Source organism: Gossypium raimondii, chromosome 1 (genome assembly GCF_025698545.1).
Source record: "Gossypium raimondii isolate GPD5lz chromosome 1, ASM2569854v1, whole genome shotgun sequence".
Lineage (NCBI taxonomy): Eukaryota > Viridiplantae > Streptophyta > Magnoliopsida > Malvales > Malvaceae > Gossypium > Gossypium raimondii.
The window spans coordinates 45316489-45335661 of record NC_068565.1 but is presented as its reverse complement, the minus strand read 5'-3'; the positions used below and the strand labels follow the sequence as shown (position 1 = coordinate 45335661).

Genomic DNA, 19173 nt, shown 5'->3' with positions numbered 1-19173 from the left:
TTAATATAATATAATATATATACTTAATAATTACGATTTAATATTATAATATTATAATATATATTAACTTTAAATTTTTATAATAATATACACCTTATGCCGCCTCATTTTAAGACAATGACATAGTTACTTCTTTAGTCCCTTTAATTTTTTTCTTTGATCTATAATTCAACTTTCACACTTTATGCAATTTAGTCCTTTTACCTAATTATTCTTAATTCATGCAAATTCACTTAACTAAAACTTAATTAACTACACAACTAACTTCGTAAATCCGATTTCCGAAAACGGAGTCCCAGAAAGGTATTTTCCGAAACCCGCGACTATCGGGTCGTTACAATAGAACCTTAATTGCTTTGGTGCCAAAAAAAAAAAGGGTATGTTCGCAATTTGTGAATGATCATAGACCCATCAACTTGTGCTATATGATCCATAGAATCAAAGTGAAAGCTTTAATAAGCATATGCATAAAAGAACTCATAACCATCAACCAAGAGGCTTGTGAGAAACATGCAAATTAGAGGAAGAGATTCTACAAATAATTCAAAAGAAGAGGTAAGTTGGATGTTTATTTGAAAAGTGCTTGAAGCTATGGAACTCAATGAATTATAGGCTTGTTTGATAATGTCAGTAAACTATCAGGTATCGATTAATGGAGATCAATCATCTGTGGTGCTACCAAAGACAAGTTTCAACAGGGGGATCCATTATCCTCGTATACATTTTCTGTGTACAAGTTTCCAACTTGATATGTTGGAGGATCATTAACAATATGATTCCAAATGGAAGCAGAAACGAATCCGGAGGCATTAGTTTTGATGAAGCTGGCATTTGATACTCGACAATTGAACAATGAGCAGGCATCATCATCACCAAATTTGCCTTCTTTTCTTCGACTGATTTGGTCTATAAATAGTAGTATAAAGTAATTGCAGCTTTGGCATTGACAATGGTTACTCCTGTGCTACTAATTGCTTTCTTGTTTTGATCTGTAAATAATATTTGAACGAGGGAAGGACATAATTGATTTCACCAAATGCCATCATATATACTGTAGTTTAGATTTTATAGCATTTTGAAGTTGAAAAATCAATATGCAATTAAGTTGTTTAGTAGTAGTGCACTAATATTGTCTTCAATGCCGTAACTTAGCATGTAGTTTCCAGGAAATTCTATTTGTTAAAATACTTGGTGGGTTTATTATAAGAAATTAATTAGTGTCTTACGTTATAAAAATGAATTGAAAAAAATAAACATTTAAATTTATTGATTTATCTTATTTTAAAGTAGTACATAAACAATTTAAGCATTTAAATTCATCGTCACATCAGCTCACTCGGTACAATCCTTCGTACATAAACTTGTACTCAAAAGCATTCGCATTATTATCATTGTCGTACTTACATATCACTCTCGTAGATCTTTTGTAACGTAAATTATTTTTCAACGCAAGATTTCAACTTTCAAGCCTTTGATCTCTATTTTCACCTTCTCCCATGTATGTCAAATTAGGACAAGGAACTCTACTTATTATACCTCTGTCATATTGGCGGGAGTCGACAATGCTATAACCTATTCCTCTCTGAAAGTTATAGTGAAGCCCAACAACACACAACTCACCCCTCCAATGGTATTCATCACCAATTTTAATCCCCGTAACATCCTATTTGCTTGATTGTGTTAACCCATTTACCTGATACCTTAAGAATGTTAGCTACTCTGCCATCAAGCGCTAAGCCACGACATCTACCTTGTTCTGGGCTCATCTTATGTTAACGTGATTACTTTGTCCCGAAGCCCCTTGTTCTTCAGTAACTCTTTGTATCATCTACAGAAACTGTCATCTATGTAATGTTCCTAGATTGAATCATGTATGGTCTGAAACAATTTCCAACTTCATAGGGTCCGGCAATTTTCGATTTGCAAATGATGTTGTCTGTTCCTCGTGTTCATCTTACTTATGTTTCTTCAAATTCAAGATGGATACTTCCAGGAGAAATTCATTCAACACAAGGAAATAGACCAACATCCTTTTAGCTATTAATGTCTTGTAAGTTCTCCATGATGAACAAAACATTGAATTGTTTTTGAAAAAAAGAAAATGAAAACTAAATTATACTATTTGCAGAATTTATGTTGCACAACTGGCAACACAAGGGAAGCTCTTGCTTTGGGGAGCTAAGGTGAGATTCAGATCGATTCGTGAAGGAAATTTCGAAGTCGTATCTGCTTTGGTTTCATTGTAGTTTTGGAAAATGAGGGTTGATCTTTGATTACTGGTTATGCAGATTGCATAGTCTTATTGAGAAAGGACAGATTTGGAGGCTGGCCACATATTCTCTTTTGCATGCAAATATAAGGCACCTTATGGTTTGGTTTAGGATTTCTCAACTAGGAAGTTTATTTCTCTACATGATTGATTAGCATTTGTTGTTTTCAGGTCAATTGTTATTCTTTGAATTCTGTTGGACCTACTGTGGAGAATTTAAGTGGTCCAAGGAGATTTCTTGCAGTTTACTTAACATCTGCTATTTCAAGTAACAACTCGTAAACTCATTACAGTAGATTATACATTGTTTGCCTGCTAGTACAATTTTGACTCAATTAGTTGAAAGAAATCTAGGTGCCGCTACAAGTTACTGGTTCCGCAAAGCACCCGCAGTTGGTGCATCAGGCGCAATCTTTGGATTGGTAAGTCCTTGCAAACTTATTCACAGAATAAGATAAATGTTCGTACGAAGCTGTTCCATCTAATATTTGTCTGCCTTGAAATACTTGGCTTTTATTTATTTATTCCAGAACCTCAATTTTCTCATTTTGTAAATCTTTTGGTTGTCTAGGTTGGTTCTGTTGCTGTGTTTGTCATGAGACATAGAGGTATGATCAGAGATGCCAAAGAAGATCTGCAACACATAGCACAAGTTATTTCCTAAACATGGTATGATTCAAAGCTTTTGCTACTCAACCTATGAGAACCCTAAACAGCCTATCAAACGCTTTTGCTCTTACTTTTCTCCGAGCTCAGTGGAAATGAATGCGGATCATGCAGGTTATTGGACTAATGTCAAGTGGCATTGATGATTGGGGTCATGTAAGTCTTAACTACCGTCCTTCTTACACGTGTACTTGTAGTATACCTGTATTTAAAGTTTTACTACTGAGATTGCTTAAAATCTTAACTTGCAATTTCAGCTAGGAGGCTTGCTTGGAGGAGCGGCAGTGTCTTGGCTTATAGGACCTGCATGGAAGTCGGAATCTATGGCCAGTGATGGCCCAAGAATATTCTCAGACCGACCACCACTTCTTTACCTTACTGACAGAAAACGGAAACCTCGATGAACCAGTGTAAGTACTGAAAATTGTGACACAAGCTCTGATTTAAATTGATTCTAGACATACTATACCATATGCAAAGTATAGTAGGGGGCTTTACAAGGTAGAAGTGAGTTCTAATCGAATCAATGGTTTACCAGAAAATAATCGAAGGGGAAATGGTGATTTCCCTACCTATTTTCTGATAAATCACTGGCCGTTTGGAGTTCACCACCATTTTTGTATTGCATTTTACCAAAACAATCTATTTTCTGATATATGTAGTGTAGTGATGTTTGGAGTGAAGATGGCCCTTTTTTTTATAATGAAGCTAGTTGAATCTTGACCGTTCATTTATGTTTCTTACACTTCATCATATCCGTTGAAAAGAAAAGGAAACCTAATTAATGCTAACATTTATAAAATATCCTTCTATGGCAGTATGCATATCCACCATCCATCATTAACCTTGGATTATCCTTTAGTGTTGGTAAAACAGAAGTTGCCGTCACCTCTACTAATACAAAAGGATTAACCGAGTTTGATGCACGAGTTAATCCTATGAATTAATTGAGAGTTTGAAGAAAAAAATAGAATTCAGTTTACCTACACTTTTAAATCATTTGCCAATGAGGCATTGGTTCTTTGGTTTAATGTCAAGGAAGAGAATTCGAAATTCGAAATTTTAAGATTTCAAGTTCAATTTTTTCCGGAAGAGAGTTCGAGAACTTTAAGGTTTTGTGGGTAAGTTTGGTTCAAATGTATTTTGATGAGTTATTTTTTGGTTTGTGACTTGGAACAGTGAACAACTTGAGATAAGCATAAGCAATTCTAAGCTGTCACCATGCCAACCTATAGAATTTCAGTTAAGCTGTGTTGCATGAGACTAGTCCTTATAAAAATAGACAATTTAAATAGAAATTAAAAATCTGTTTGTTTACTTGTAAAAAGTTTTAAGAAAAACATTTTCATTGTTTTCCCATGTTTGTTTGGTGAAAATGAATTCATACTGTAAATCATTCTCCAAAACATGGGAAAATTAATTCCATAATTAAGCATTGAAATTGAGTTGTCAATGTAGATTTTAGGTTATGAACTCTTACTGTTGACCGGTTCTATTGTATGTCTCAGAGCAAGCTATTCCACACCAAAGTCCTAAATTTTCCAGGCAGACAATCATTAGTTGGAACAGGTTCTTATGAACATTAGTCTTATTTTGCGAATAAGTTCAAGATGACTTACTCATCCAATTATTGCGCCTGTACCAAATGCGGGTGCTTTGAAGAACTGGTAACTTGTAGCGGCACCTAGTTTTCTTTGGCTGAGTCAAAATCATTCCATGCAGGTCCTATAAGCCAGGACACTGCTGCTCCTCCAAGAAGCCACATAGCTGAAATTGTAAGAATAGATTTTGATCAATCTCTGAAGTAAAACTGTAACTGTCTGTATTAACGAAGAAGTATGGTGATTCTTATGATACGTAACCATTACTTTAAATAGCGGTATACTACAAGCACACGTGTAATAGTTAAACTTACGTGTCCCCAATTATCAATGCCTCTTGACATTAGCCCAATAACGTGCATGATCAACATTCATTACAGTTAACATCCGAAATGCTGGCGCAAAAGCATTTGATGCGTTAAGAAAAGTCTGCTTTGAGGATGGTAGAGACTACACCTTTTTTCAGGGTAGTCATTCTATCACACCAGTAACATAACAGAAACTTGAATAAATCTAGACTTGCTAAGGCATCAACTCTAGGGACTGCATTCCGTATATATGAGACGGGTTTATTGACATGTCTTTATACGGTTCCTCCAAATCTCAAACATTGAATTGCAAAAGCTTTGAATCATACCGTGTTTGGGAAGTAACTTGTGCCATGTGCTGCAGATCTTCTTGGGCATCTCTGATCATACCTCTGTCTCAAGACAAACACAGCAACAAAACCAACTTAGACAGCCAAGAGATTGTAAAATGAGACAATACCGGCGATAAAAGCAAACAATTGATTTCCCAAGCAAAAAAACAAAAAAAAAAAGGAAAGAAAGAAGACCTAGATATTAAAAGCCCACAATCATTAGAAGGAACAGGTTCTTATGAACATTAATCTTATTTTGCGAATATGTTCGAGACGACTTACCAATCCAAAGATTGCACCTAATGCACCAACAGCAGGTGCTTTGCACAACAAGCAATTTATAAGGTACTGTAATGAGTTTAAGAGTTGTTACTTGAAAGAGCAGAGGTGAAGTAAACTGCAAGGGATCTCCTTGGACCGCTTAGATTCTCCATAGTAGGTCCAACAGAATTCAAAGAATAACAATTGACCTGAAAACAACAAAGTCTATTAAATCAAATATAGAAATAAACTTCCTGGTTGAGAAATTTGAAACCATCTAATTGGAAATCATACCATAAGGCTTCCAATATTAGCATGCAAAAGAGAAGACGTGGCCAACCTCCAAATCCCTCTTTTGTCAATAAGACAATTGAACCCCTAACAATGTAATGTATTCTTCCAGTGGCGGAGTTTTATCCTTCTGAATTTGCTGAGAGCCCGACTGCTTTACCTAAGGCATATAGGCAATCCACTTGCAAGTATGATACCACTGGAGCCTCCCTGCATGTAGTTCAAGTTGTATTTTCTAAAAAATCTAATATAATTCCATAATTTTATTGTCTACGATTAACTCATGCACCGAACGCGGTTATATTTTTTTGTATTAGTAAAGATAAACAGCAACTTATATTTCACTAACACTAAATGATAATCTAAAGTGGTAGGTGGTGGATATGCATAATGCCATATAAGGAATTTTTATAAATGTTAGCATTAATTAAGTTTCCCATTTTTTAACGGATATGATTAAGTGTAATAATCATAAATCAATGGTCAAGATTCAACGAGCTTCAATATAAAAAAAGGGCCATCTTCACTCCAAACTTCACTACACTACAGATATCAGAAAACAGATTGTTTTGCTAAATTGCAATACAGAAATGGTGGTGAACTCTGAACGGTCAGTGATGTATCAGAATATAGCTAGGGAAATCAACAATATCCCTTCGATTATTTCTGGTAAATCACTGGTTCGATTAGAATTCACTTCTACCTTGCAAACCCCTTGCTATACTTTGCATATAGTATAGCCACAACCAATTTAAATCAGAGCCTGTCACAATTGTCAATACTTACACTGGTTCATCGAGGTTTCAGCTTTCTGTCAGTAAGGTAAAAAATGGTTTTCAGTCTGAGAATATTCTTTGGCCATTGCTGGCCATAGATTCATACTTCCATGCAGGACCTACAGACCAGTAAACTGCTGCATCAAACTCTAGGAACTGCATGTGGTATGTATGAGACGGGTTTTTTGATAGTTAATTATATGGTTTTAGGTTCTCAAACATAGAGTAGCGAAAACTTAGAATCAAACTGGGTTTGTGGAAATAACTTGTGCTTTGTTGCAGATCTTCTTTGGCATCTCTGATCATACCTCTATATCTCGTTACAAACACAGCAATGGAACCAACCTAGACAACCAAGAGAATGTCAGATGAGACAAAGACAGGCAATAAAAGCAAACAATCTATTTCGAAAGAAAACCTAAATTTCAAGGCAGACATTCATTAGTTGGAAGAGGTTCGTATGAACATTAATCTTATTTTGCGAATAAGTTCGAGGTGACTTACTAATCTAAATATTATGCCTGATGTACCAACTGCGGATGCTTGGAAGAACCAGTAACTTGTAGCGGCACCTAGTTTTCTTTGACAGAGTCCAAATACAATATGCATAACCAGTAATCAAATATCAACCCACAGTTTCTAAAACTACAATGAAACCAAAGCAAGAGCTTCCCTTGTGTTGCCAGTTGTGCAACATAAATTCTGCAAATTATATAATTTACTTTTCGTTTTTATACAGAGTATTCAATCAACTGTTGAATGAACATGTAATTGTTTTCACAAGTGAAAACTTACAACACATTGACATCTATAAGGGTGTTGGGCAATTTCCTTGTGTTCAATGAATTTCTCCTGTAAGTATATATCTTGGATGACCCACTATTACCCGCATTTCCAAACTTTTTTCTTTGTTCTTCCGCATTGAAGAATAAGTAAGATCAACACGAAGGACAGACAGCATCATTTCCAAACTTTTTTCTTTGTCCTTCCGCATTGACGGAGATATGACCTGCAAAACTCACTGGAGAGGTGTCAATATATAGTATAACATTAATTATGGAAATCATTTATGTGTGAGGAGGCATATAGGCAACCTACATGCAAGTATGATACCATTTGAGCCTCCCTGCAAGTAGCTCAAGTGGTATTTTCTCAAAAATCTAATATAATTCCACAATTTTATTGTGTACGATTAACTCATGCACCAAATGCGGATATATTTTTTTTTATTAGTAAATATAACAGCATCTTCTATTTCGCTAACTCTAAATGATAATCTAAAGTGGTAGGTGGTGGATATGCATATTGCCATATAAGGAATTTTTATAAATGTTAGCATTAATTAAGTTTCCCTCTTTTTTAATGGATATGATTAAGTGTAATAATCATAAATGAACGGTCAAGATTCAACGAGCTTCAATATAAAAAAAGGGCTATCTTCACTTCAAACTCCACTACACTACAGATAGCAGAACACAGATTGTTTTGCTAAAATGCAACACAGAAATGGTGGTGAACTCTGAACGGTCAGTGATTTATCAGAAAATAGCTAGGGAAATCACCATCATCCCTTCGATTATTTCTGGTAAATCATTGATTCGATTAGAATTCACTTCTACCTTGCAAACCCCTTGTAATACTTTGCATATAGTATATCTACAACCAATTTAAATCAGAGCCAGTGTCACAATTGTCAATACTTAGGGCCAGTTTAGCATTGCTTCTAAGAAGCACTTTTGGGACAAAAAACACTTTTGAGATAAAAGCATTGCTAAACAAGATGCTTTTTGAGAGAAAAAATGCATTTCAAAACCCAAAAATTGGCCTAAAAGTGCTTTTGACAGAAGCAAAAAAATTTAGCTTCTCCCCAAAAGTGCTTCTTAGAAGCAATGCTAATAACTGGCCTTTAGACTGGTTCATCAAGGTTTCAGCTTTCTGTCAGTAAGGTAAAAAATGGTTCAGTCTGAGAATATTCTTTGGCCATTGCTGGCCATAGATACATATTTACATGGAGGTCATACAGACCAGTAAACTGCTGCTCCTAAAATCAAGCCTCCTATCTGAAATTGTAAGTTAAGATGTTAAACAATCTCGGAAGTAAAACTGTAAATGTCTGTATTAATGAAGTATAAGGAGATTCTTATGATACACAACCGTTCCTTTAAATACGGGTATACTACAAGTACACGTACAAGAAGGCATTGTAGTTGAGACTTACATAACCACAATTATCGACGCCTCTTGACATTAGCCTAATAACCTGCATGATCAACATTCATTACCACTGAGCTCGGAAAAATAAGAGCAAAAGAACTTGATGAACTAAGAAAGTAGGCTGGAGGATTACTAGATACTACGATTTTCTTCAAGGAAATCATTGTATCAAGCAGTAACATGGCAGAAACTTGAATAAATCTAGACTTACGAAGGCATCTAACTCTAGGGACTGCATTTGGTATGTATGAGATGGGTTTTTTGATAAGTCGTTATATGGTTTTAGGCCCTCAAACATAGAGTAGCGAAAGCTTAGAATCATACCATGTGTTGGAATCCCTATAATTAAGGATAGAAATCTGTTGGAAAATCTTACCTCCCTTGTAAATAGAAACTAATCTCAGTTACTGATTCTTAGGAAATTAGGATTTGTTTCCTTTAAAATGATTATTCCTCTCTTTATAATCTGTAAACTAAAGCAGTAGAAAAAGAAACAGAATTTTTTCCTCTGAGTTTTTTCATGGCATCAGGGCTTTAGGATTCATTCGATCCTATTTTTTCTCTAATTTCCTTCCTAAAATTCCTTGATTTAGTCCTCTAATGGGTGATATCAATGAAAATTTCTCTGAAACTGCGACATCACAAATAACTCAGAATATCAATCAGGGAATCACTGAAGGTGAAATTAATTCCTCCCTTATAATCACCAATCACCGGCTAAATGGGAAGAACTTCTTGCAATGGTCTCAATCGGTTCTTATGGTGATTCGTGGTTGTGGCAAATTAGGGTACATCAATGGAGAAATTCCACGACCAACCATAGCTGATCTTACTTATGCCACTTGGGAACTCAACAATTCAATTGTAATGGCTTGGCTAATCAATTCGATAGAAGGCCATATAAGCCGCACCTATCTTTTTTTCAAAACTGCAAAAGACATGTGGGATGCAGTCAAAGAAAACTACTCAGATCTTGGAAACGCCTCCCAAGTATTTGAGATCAAGCTTAAGTTCAAGGATATCCGACAAGGAACACTCGAGGTAACTCACTACTACAACAATCTGAAAATTTTGTGGCAAGAACTGGATATGTATTATGAGGCAGATTGGGGTGAAGGCGTAGAACACAACAGGTTTATGACCCATCTCAACAATGAACGTCTTTATAAGTTTTTAGCAGGACTGAACCGTGAGTTAGACAAGGTCCGTGGTCAATTTCAGGTAGATCACCTCTTCCAACGATCGGTGAAGCATTTGCAGAAGTTAAAAGAGAGGAAAAGCATCGTCTTGTCATGATGGGAGATTCAAAGGAACCTAAACCTATGACCCCGATTTCTAACCGTCCTACTGAATCCTCTGCACTCATCTCCAAAGGTCCACAGCCACAAAAACGTGCTGGAAATGATTCTGGATCAACAAGACCATGGTGTAGTCACTGCAATCGTGTTGGTCATACAAAAGAAAAATGCTTCAAACTCCATGGCTATCCCGAGAAAAAACAGAAGGATAATAAAACTGCCATGTTATCCTCCACTATTGTTGATGATGTTCTTGATGTTTGCTTAACCAAAACATAACTTGAGACTCTCCATAAGATACTTGGTACTCCCACTACTCATGGATCTCTAGCCACTCAAGGTACTGCCCTCAACATTGCTTTTGAATCTAATAATCAATCTCCTTGGATACTTGATTCGGGCGCCTTCGATCACATGACAGGTGACTCCACGTTGTTTCACACCTACACTCCTTGTCATAACAAATCCGAATCCGCATAGTGACGGTTCTTACTCACCGTATGGAATAGGAGAAGTACAAATGACGAGAGTTTTCTCTCGATAAAGTCCTACATGTCCCAAACTTGTCCTGTAATTTACTTTCAATTAGTAAACTTACTAAGGATGAAAAAGTTCTTGCTGAATTTTCTGCAATTGGTTGTGTGATACAGGAACAGAAATCGGGGAGGATGATTGGCACTGCTAAAGTTGATGATGGACTATATATTTGGAATAAAAACAGTACACAAGGGGGATTGGCTCTATCCACTTCAAAAGAGGACACTATTATGTTATGGCACCGTAGGTTAGGACATCCAAACTTTGTTATTTGAAAAAACATTTTCCGCTGTTATTTCGAAATAAAAGTATTAATTCCTTGAAGTGTGAAATTTGCCAATTATCTAAACATACCCGTGTGCCATACCCATTAAAACCACATATTCAGTCCCAACCTTTTTCGCTAATCCATAGTGACTTATGGGGAGCCAGCCGAGTGAAAAATATTACAGGGGCTAGATGATTTATAACATTCATTGATGATCATACTAGGGTCTGTTGGGTCTATCTACTCAAAGAAAAATTTGAAACACCCAAAGTATTCCAAAATTTTCACTCAATGGTTCGAACCCAATTCAACTCTACCATACATACCCTCCGTACTGACAATGGGAGAGAATACTTCAACTCTGTCTTAAGTCCATACCTTTCTGACCAATGCATTATACACCAAAGCTCTTGTCTTGACACTCCTCAACAAAACGGGATCTCTGAGAGAAAAAATCGTCATCTCCTTGATGTGGCTCGAGCCATAATGTTCACCATGAATGTTCCAAAATACTTGTGGGAGAAGTCATCCTCACCGCTGTTATCTCATAAACCGAATGCCATCAAAGATCCTCAATTTCCAAACACCTCTAAATACTCTTTTAAAGGCCTTCCCTCTATTTCATGTTCCTAATCTTCCAGCCAAAATATTCGGCTGTAAAGCTTTTGTCCATAACCATCAACCAAATCAATCCAAACTTGATCCTCGAGCCCACACTTACATCTTCATTGGATATTCCCCTACACAAAAAGGCTATAAGTGTTACTCACCAACATTGCGCCGAATGTTTGTTTCTCGGGATGTTACCTTCTTTGAAAATGAACCATACTTTGTAGCATCTCATCTTCAGGGGGAGATTTTTAATGAAGATGAGACATTTAATACTCTCCTCATTATACCTCCTGATCCTACTACTGCTATCACAAACAAACCTATCCCAGATTTAGTTGCTGTTTCCCCTGTGCAGCAAGAATTTAACACCGTCCTTCCCAATAACAATATCTCCACCGAAGTACAACAGCCACCTGATCAAGGAAAACAACAAATACAGGTTTACTCCCGACAGAATCGTTCTCCTGAAGCTGATACAGCAGTGCCAATTACACCTCCAACCGAGGACTGTTCTGAAACAGAAGTCCCACCTCCGTCACCATCCATCTATCTTCCAATTGCAGTTCGAAAGGGTACAAGGAGCTGCACTCAACATCCTATTTCTCGGTTTGTATCCTATGGAAATTTATCTAAGTCTTACAAAGCTTTTGTGACTAATGTTGATTCTGTAAAAACTCCAAAAAATATAGAAGAGGCTCTTGAATCAGCTGAGTGGAGACAAGCTGTGATGGAAGAAATGAAGCCCCTCAAAAACAATGAAACATGGGAAGTCTCGAATCTACCTAAAGGGAAAAAAACCGTAGGGTTCAAATAGATTTTCACTACGAAATTTAAACCCGATGGCCGTATTGACCGATACAAAGCTCGACTTGTGGCTAAGGGATTCACCCAAACTTATGGTCTCGACTACAACGAGACGTTTGCACCGGTTGCCAAGCTAAACACCGTTCGGGTCCTGCTATCTCTTGCTGCCAACCTTGATTGGCACTTGACTCAATTGGATGTAAAAAATGCTTTTCTCAACGGGGAATTAAATGAGGAGGTGTACATGGATTTCCCACCCGGGTTTGAAGAAAACAAGGACCAAGTGTGTAAGTTGAAGAAGTCCTTGTATGGGTTGAAACAATCTCCACGAGCGTGATTCAGCCGATTTGCAAAAGCTATGACTAGCAGAAATTACATTCAAGGACAGGCAGACAACACCATGTTCTACAAGCACTCGGAAGAGGGTAAATGCTGCATCCTTATCGTTTATGTCGATGATATAATATTAACAGGAAATGACTCGAGTGAAATTTTGAGATTGAAAGAATTTCTTGGTACAGAGTTTGAACTTAAAGACTTGAAGAGTCTTAAATATTTTCTTGGTATGGAGGTAGCAAGATCGAAAAAAGGTATCTTCATTTCCCAAAGGAAATATGTTCTTGATCTCTTGTCGGAAGTTGGTTTGATGGGCAAGAAACCGGTAAAACTCCTATGGAGTTTAACCTTAAATTGGGAACTAATGAGGATGGAGAAGAAATCGATGGGGAGATATCAACGTCTAGTAGGAAGACTCATCTACCTATCTCACACACGCCCGCACATAGCCTTCATGTGAGTGTTATTAGTCAAGATATGCATGCCCGAGGGAGAAGCACCGAAGTCGCATATAGAATACTAAGATATCTAAAAGGAACTCTGGTAAAGGCTTGTACTTCAAGAAGACATCAACCGAAGCGTGGAAGTCTACATCGATGCTGATCAAGGTGTTCATTAATGATAGACGCCTACAAGCGGCTATTGTAGTTATGTTTGGGGTAATCTCGTGACGTGGAGGAGCAAAAAAAGTCTGTGGTAGCACGCAGCAGCGGCAGAGGCGAGTATCGAGCACTATCTCATGGTATATGCGAAGGAGTTTGGATACAAAGACTTATGGGAGAACTAAAAGTGTCTTATACCGCACCTATGAAGAAGTCTTGTGACAACCAAAGTCATTGTCAAGATAGCACATAATCCTCATGCATCATGATCGGACCAAACATGTGGAAATAGATTGTCACTTTATAAAAGAAAAATACACTCGGAGAAGTATGCATCACCTACCTACCTACTAGACAACAAGTTGCGACATGTTAACTAAAAGTTTGAATGAAACATGTTTGAAGAACTTATTGGCAAGTCGGGTTTGATTAACATCTACACTCCAGCTTGAGGGGGAGTGTTGGAATCCCTATAATTAAGGATAGAAATCTGTTGGAAAATCTTACCTCCCTTGTAAATAGAAACTAATCTCAGTTACTGATTCTTAGGAAATTAGGATTTGTTTCCTTTAAAATGATTATTCCTCTCTTTATAATCTATAAACTAAAGCAGTAGAAAAATAAACAGAATTTTTTCCTCTGAGTTTTTTCACCATGTTTGGGGAAAAAACATGTGCTATGTGTTGCATATCTTCTTTGGCATCTCTGATCATACCTTTATGTCTCAATACAAACACAGCAACAGAAACAACCTAGACAACCAAGAGAATGTCAAATGAAACAAAGACTGGCAATAAAAGAAAACAATTGATTTCACAAGAAGAAGAAGAAGAAGAAGAAGAAGAAGAAGAAGAAAGAAAACCTAAATTTTCAAGGCAGACAATCATTAGTTGGAACAGGATCTTATGAACATTAATCTTATTTTGCGAATAAGTTCGAGATGACTTATTGCTCCTGATGTACCAACTGCATGTGCTTTGAAGAACCAGTAACTTGTAGCGGCACCTAGTTTTCTTTGACTGAGTCAAAATCGTACCTCCATGCAGGTCCTATAAGCTAGGACACTGCTGCTACTCCAAGAAGCCACATAGCTGAAATCGTAAGATTAGATTTTGATCAATCTCAGAAGTAAAACCGTAACTGTCTGTATCAATGAAGAAGTATGGTGATTCTTATGGTACATAACCGTTACTTTAAATAGTGGTATACTACAAGCACACATGTAATAGTTAAAACTTATGTGTCCCCAATTATCAATGCCTCTTGACATTAGCCCAATAACGTGCATGATCAACATTCATTACCACTAACCTCCGAAATGCATGTGCAAAAGCATTTGATGCGTTAAGAAAAGTCCACGTGAGGACAGTAGAGACTACACCTTTTTTCAGGGTAGTCATTCTATCACACCAGTAACAAAACAGAAACTTGGATAAATCTAGACTTACTAAGGCATCAACTCTAGGGACTGCATTTGGTATCTATGAGCACGGTTTATTGACATGTCTTTTACGGTTCCTCCGAATCTCAAACATTGAATTGCAAAAGCTTTGAATCATACCGTGTTTGGGAAAATAACTTGTGCCATGTGCTGCAGATCTTCTTTGGCATCTCTGATCAAACCTCTGTCTCAAGACAAACACTACAACAAAACCAACTTAAACAGCCAAGAGATTGTCAAATGAGAAAAAGACTGGCGATAAAAGCAAACAATTGATTTCCTAAGCAGAAAAAAGAAAAGAAAAGAAAAGAAAAAGAAAGAAAACCTAGATTTTAGAAGCGGACAATCAGTAGTTGGAACAGGTTCTTATGAACGTTAATCTTATTTTGTGAATAAGTTCGAGATGACTTACTAATCCAGAGATTGCACCTAATGCACCAATAGCAGGTGCTTTGCACAACCAGCAATCTATAAGATACTGTAATGAGTTTAAGAGTTGTTACTTGAAAGAGCAGAGGTGAAGTAAACTACAAGGAATCTCCTTGGACCGCTTAGATTCTCCATAGTAGGTCCAACAGAATTCAAAGAATAACAATTGACCTGAAAACAATAAAGTCTATTAAATCAAATATAGAAATAAACTTCCTGGTTGAGAAATTTGAAACCATCTAATTGGAAATCATACCATAAGGCTTCCAATATTAGCATGCAAAAGAGAATATGTGGCCAACCTCCAAATCTCTCTTTTGTAAATAAGACAATTGAAACCCTAACAAAAGCAAGGTATTCTTCCCGTGGCAGAGTTTTATCCTTCTGAATTTGCTGAAAGCCCAACTGCTTTAAGATGTCTGCCGTAGGCATGGGCTCGCAGAGTCGAGAGCACCACGGTTGACGGAGATATGAACTGTAAAACTCACTGGAGAGTTGTCAATATAGTGTGTAACATTAAATATGGAAATCATTTACGTGTGAGGAGGCCTGAAGCACCAACCTAAGGCATATAGACAACCTAATTGCAAGTATGATACCACTTGAGCCTCCCTGCATGTAGTTCAAGTGGTATTTTCTCAAAAATCTAATATAATTTCATAATTTTATTGTGTACGATTAACTCATGCACCAAACGCGGTTATATTTTTTTGTATTAGCAAAGATAAACAGCAACTTCCATTTCACTAACACTTGATAATCTGAAGTGGTAGGTGGTGGATATGCATAATGCCATATAAGGAATTTTTATAAAAGTTAGCATTAATTAAGTTTCCCATTTTTTAATGGATAGGATTAAGTGTAATAATCATAAATCAATGGTCAAGATTCAATGAGCTTCAATATAAAAAAAGGGCCATCTTCACTTCAAACTTCACTACACTAAAGATATCAGAAAACAGATTGTTTTGCTAAATTGCAATACAGAAATGGTGGTGAACTCTGAACGGTCAGTGATGTATCAGAATATAGCTAGGGAAATCACCATCATCCCTTCGATTATTTTCTGGTAAATCACTGGTTCGATTAGAATTCACTTCTACCTTGCAAATCCCTTGCTATACTTTGCATATAGTATAGCTGCAACCAATTTAAATCAGAGCTTGTGTCACAATTGTCAATACTTACACTGGTTCATCGAGGTTTCAGCTTTCTGTCAGTAAGGTAAAAAATGGTTTTCAGTCTGAGAATATTCTTTGGCCATTGCTGGCCATAGATTCATACTTCCATGCAGGTCCTACAGACCAGTAAACTGCGGCTCCTCAAATCAAGCCTCCTATCTGGAATTGTAAGTTAAGATATGAAACAATCTTGGAAGTTAAACTGTAAATGTCTGTATTAATGAAGTATAAGGAGATTCTTATGATACACAAACGTTACTTTAAATACAGGTATACTACTGACATGATCAACATTCATTAGCACCGAACTCGGAAACTTAAGAGCAAAAGCACTTGATGCGCTAGGAAAGTAGGCTGGAGGATTACTAGATACTATGATTTTCTTCAAGGAAATCATTGTATCAAGCAGTATCATAGCAGAAACTTGAATAAATCTAGACTTACGAAGGCATCTAACTCTAGGGACTGCATTTGGTATGTATGAGACGGGTTTTTTGATAGGTAATTATATGGTTTTAGGTTCTCCAACATAGAGCAGCGAAACCTTAGAATCATACTGGGTTTGTGGAAATAACTTGTGCTGTGTTGCATATCTTCTTCGGCATCTCTGATCATACCTCTATATCTCGTTACAAACACAGAAACAGAACCAACCTAGACAACCAAGAGAACGTCAAATGAGAGAAAGACAGGCAATAAAAGCAAACAATCTATTTAAAAAAAGAAAAAGAAAAACGAAAACCTAAATTTTCAAGGCAGACATTCATTAGTTGGAAGAGGTTCGTATGAACATTAATCTTATTTTGCGAATAAGTTCGAGGTGACTTACTAATCTAAATATTGTGCCTGATGTACCAACTGCGGGTGCTTGGAAGAACCAGTAACTTGTAGCGGCACCTAGTTTTCTTTGACATAGTCAAAATACAATATGCATAACCGGTAATCAAATATCAATTCACAGTTTCTAAAACTACAATGAAACCAAAGCAAGAGCTTCCCTCGTGTTGCCAATTGTGCAACATAAATTCTGAATATTATATAATTTACTTTTCGTTTTTATACAAACAATTCAATCTTTTGTTGAATGAACATGTAATTGTTTTCACAAGCGACAACTTATAACACATTAACATCTATAAGGGTGTTGGGCAATTTCCTTGTGTTAAATGAATTTCTCCTGTAAGTATCTATCTTGGATGATCCACTATTACCCGCATTTCCAAACTCTTTTCTTTGTTCTTCTGCATTGAAGAATAAGTAAGATGAACACGAAGGACAGACATCATCATTTGCAAATCGAAAATTGCCAGTTGTCATGAGTTTGGAAGTTGTTTCAGGCCATACATGATTCAATCTAGACACATTACATAGATGGCAGAGTTTCTGAATGACATAAGAACCAAAGAATCAATCTTTTTATTCCCTCGTTTTTTTTTGCCCTTAAAGATAAATTTGATGGGATTTCTCAGCTGGGAAATGGAAAGTAATAGTTGGGGGTACCTTGAAGGCGGAGCTGGTGGCGGGGAGAAGCAGCTGTGGTGATGTGGCACAGCTGAACCCATCAACCCAACAACACCAACACCAGAGAAGAACAGTGTCTTGGTGAAACCAAACTGCCCTTTGAGTAATCGAAAAACGTTGGTAGAAAGCAATAATTTTGCAGTACTTTTTTTGAAATTTCGTATTTTTTTTAAACTCTAAATTCAATTTAAAAATTAACCTGCAAAAATGAGTAAAATTGAAAAAGAAAAAGGTTCATATACTACTAGTTTTTTTTGGTTGAAATGTGCCTATAATCCCCATACTTTTCAAAAATCAAGAATTTAGTCTTTGTATATGTACTTGTATTTTTAGAAATTTAATTCTCTACTTTTTAAGTTAAGTTCAACTGTTAATATTATTTTTGTTTTTAGTTTTTTTCCGTGACAATTTGAAATAAAAACTACTCACTTGATAAATAATAATTAGTTATAATTAGTTATATTAAGTATAATATATTAATTATAAGTATGTAATTAGTTATATATAACACATATTTTCTTTATATATTTATTTATATATTATTCTATATTATTAATATATTTAAATTATATATTTAAATGATAAATAATAATAAAATAAACAAACCAAATCTTATTTATTATATTAATTCTATATTTTAAATTTTCAAAATGAAATAGTGATAGGGATAGGATTTTGTTTAGAAATAAGGAATAAAGAAATTATGGATAAATCCAAGCGACACTTTTTTTAAATCCAAGTGATCTTTTCATAAGCGTTTGCCCCCGATCCAATCGGGAGATCGAATTGATTATAGAAACATGAGTTTAATTAGTCGCTTTATTAGTGAACAAGGAAAAATATTATCTAGGAGAGTAAATAGATTGACCTTAAAACAACAACGATTAATAAAAAAAGCCCGTATTTTATCTTTGTTACCCTTTCTTAATAATGAGAAACAATTTCAAAGAAGTGAGTCGACTACTAGAACTACTACCCTTAGAACAAAAAAAAAGGCTTATCCCTTCAATTAATTCAAAATTATCAAACTTAGACTGGTGCTTTTGTCAAAAAATTCAATAATCAAAATAGTAGTGTTGTAAGAAAAAAATAAATAAAAGAATCGAATCCGGTTGGGGAAGAAAAAAATCTTTTTTTATTGAGTGTCTTCGCTCATCTTATTTTGATGACCTTATCAAAATCAGAACTTTTTATCGTATTAATTTCTACTCTACCTTCTCCAAGTTCATTCTCGAGGGAACCCCATTTCATTTAAAGCATTTCGTTGGATTCCTTCCGATCTCCTTATTTTCTAATCTCATTGGAAATCATATAAAGAAATTCATATTTGAGATAGCTATTTGTGCACGTATTTTACAATTCAGAAGCAAATGTTTCTTGTACAGATTGTGTATTAATCAACTATTAACTCTAGGATACCCCCACT

The 19173-nt window shown here is 35.9% G+C and overlaps 2 long non-coding RNA genes across 3 annotated transcripts; both read right to left on the bottom strand.

The window, feature by feature from the left end:
• Window positions 1–2689: 2689 nt before the first annotated feature.
• LOC128042912 (uncharacterized) lies at window positions 2690–6742 on the bottom strand. 2 transcript variants are annotated; one of them, XR_008198491.1, is made up of 5 exons: window positions 6515–6742; window positions 5732–5938; window positions 5174–5646; window positions 4555–4702; window positions 2690–4467 (listed from the first exon to the last, which is right to left on the bottom strand). It is a non-coding gene; the product is annotated as an uncharacterized LOC128042912 (long non-coding RNA). The 2 variants fall into 2 exon arrangements; XR_008198490.1 differs by having other exon boundaries at window positions 5732–6742.
• Window positions 6743–7178: 436 nt separating this feature from the next.
• Window positions 7179–9272, bottom strand: LOC128032054 (uncharacterized). Its single transcript, XR_008198492.1, has 2 exons — window positions 8723–9272; window positions 7179–7525 (listed from the first exon to the last, which is right to left on the bottom strand). It is a non-coding gene; the product is annotated as an uncharacterized LOC128032054 (long non-coding RNA).
• Between the last annotated feature and the right edge of the window lie 9901 nt (window positions 9273–19173).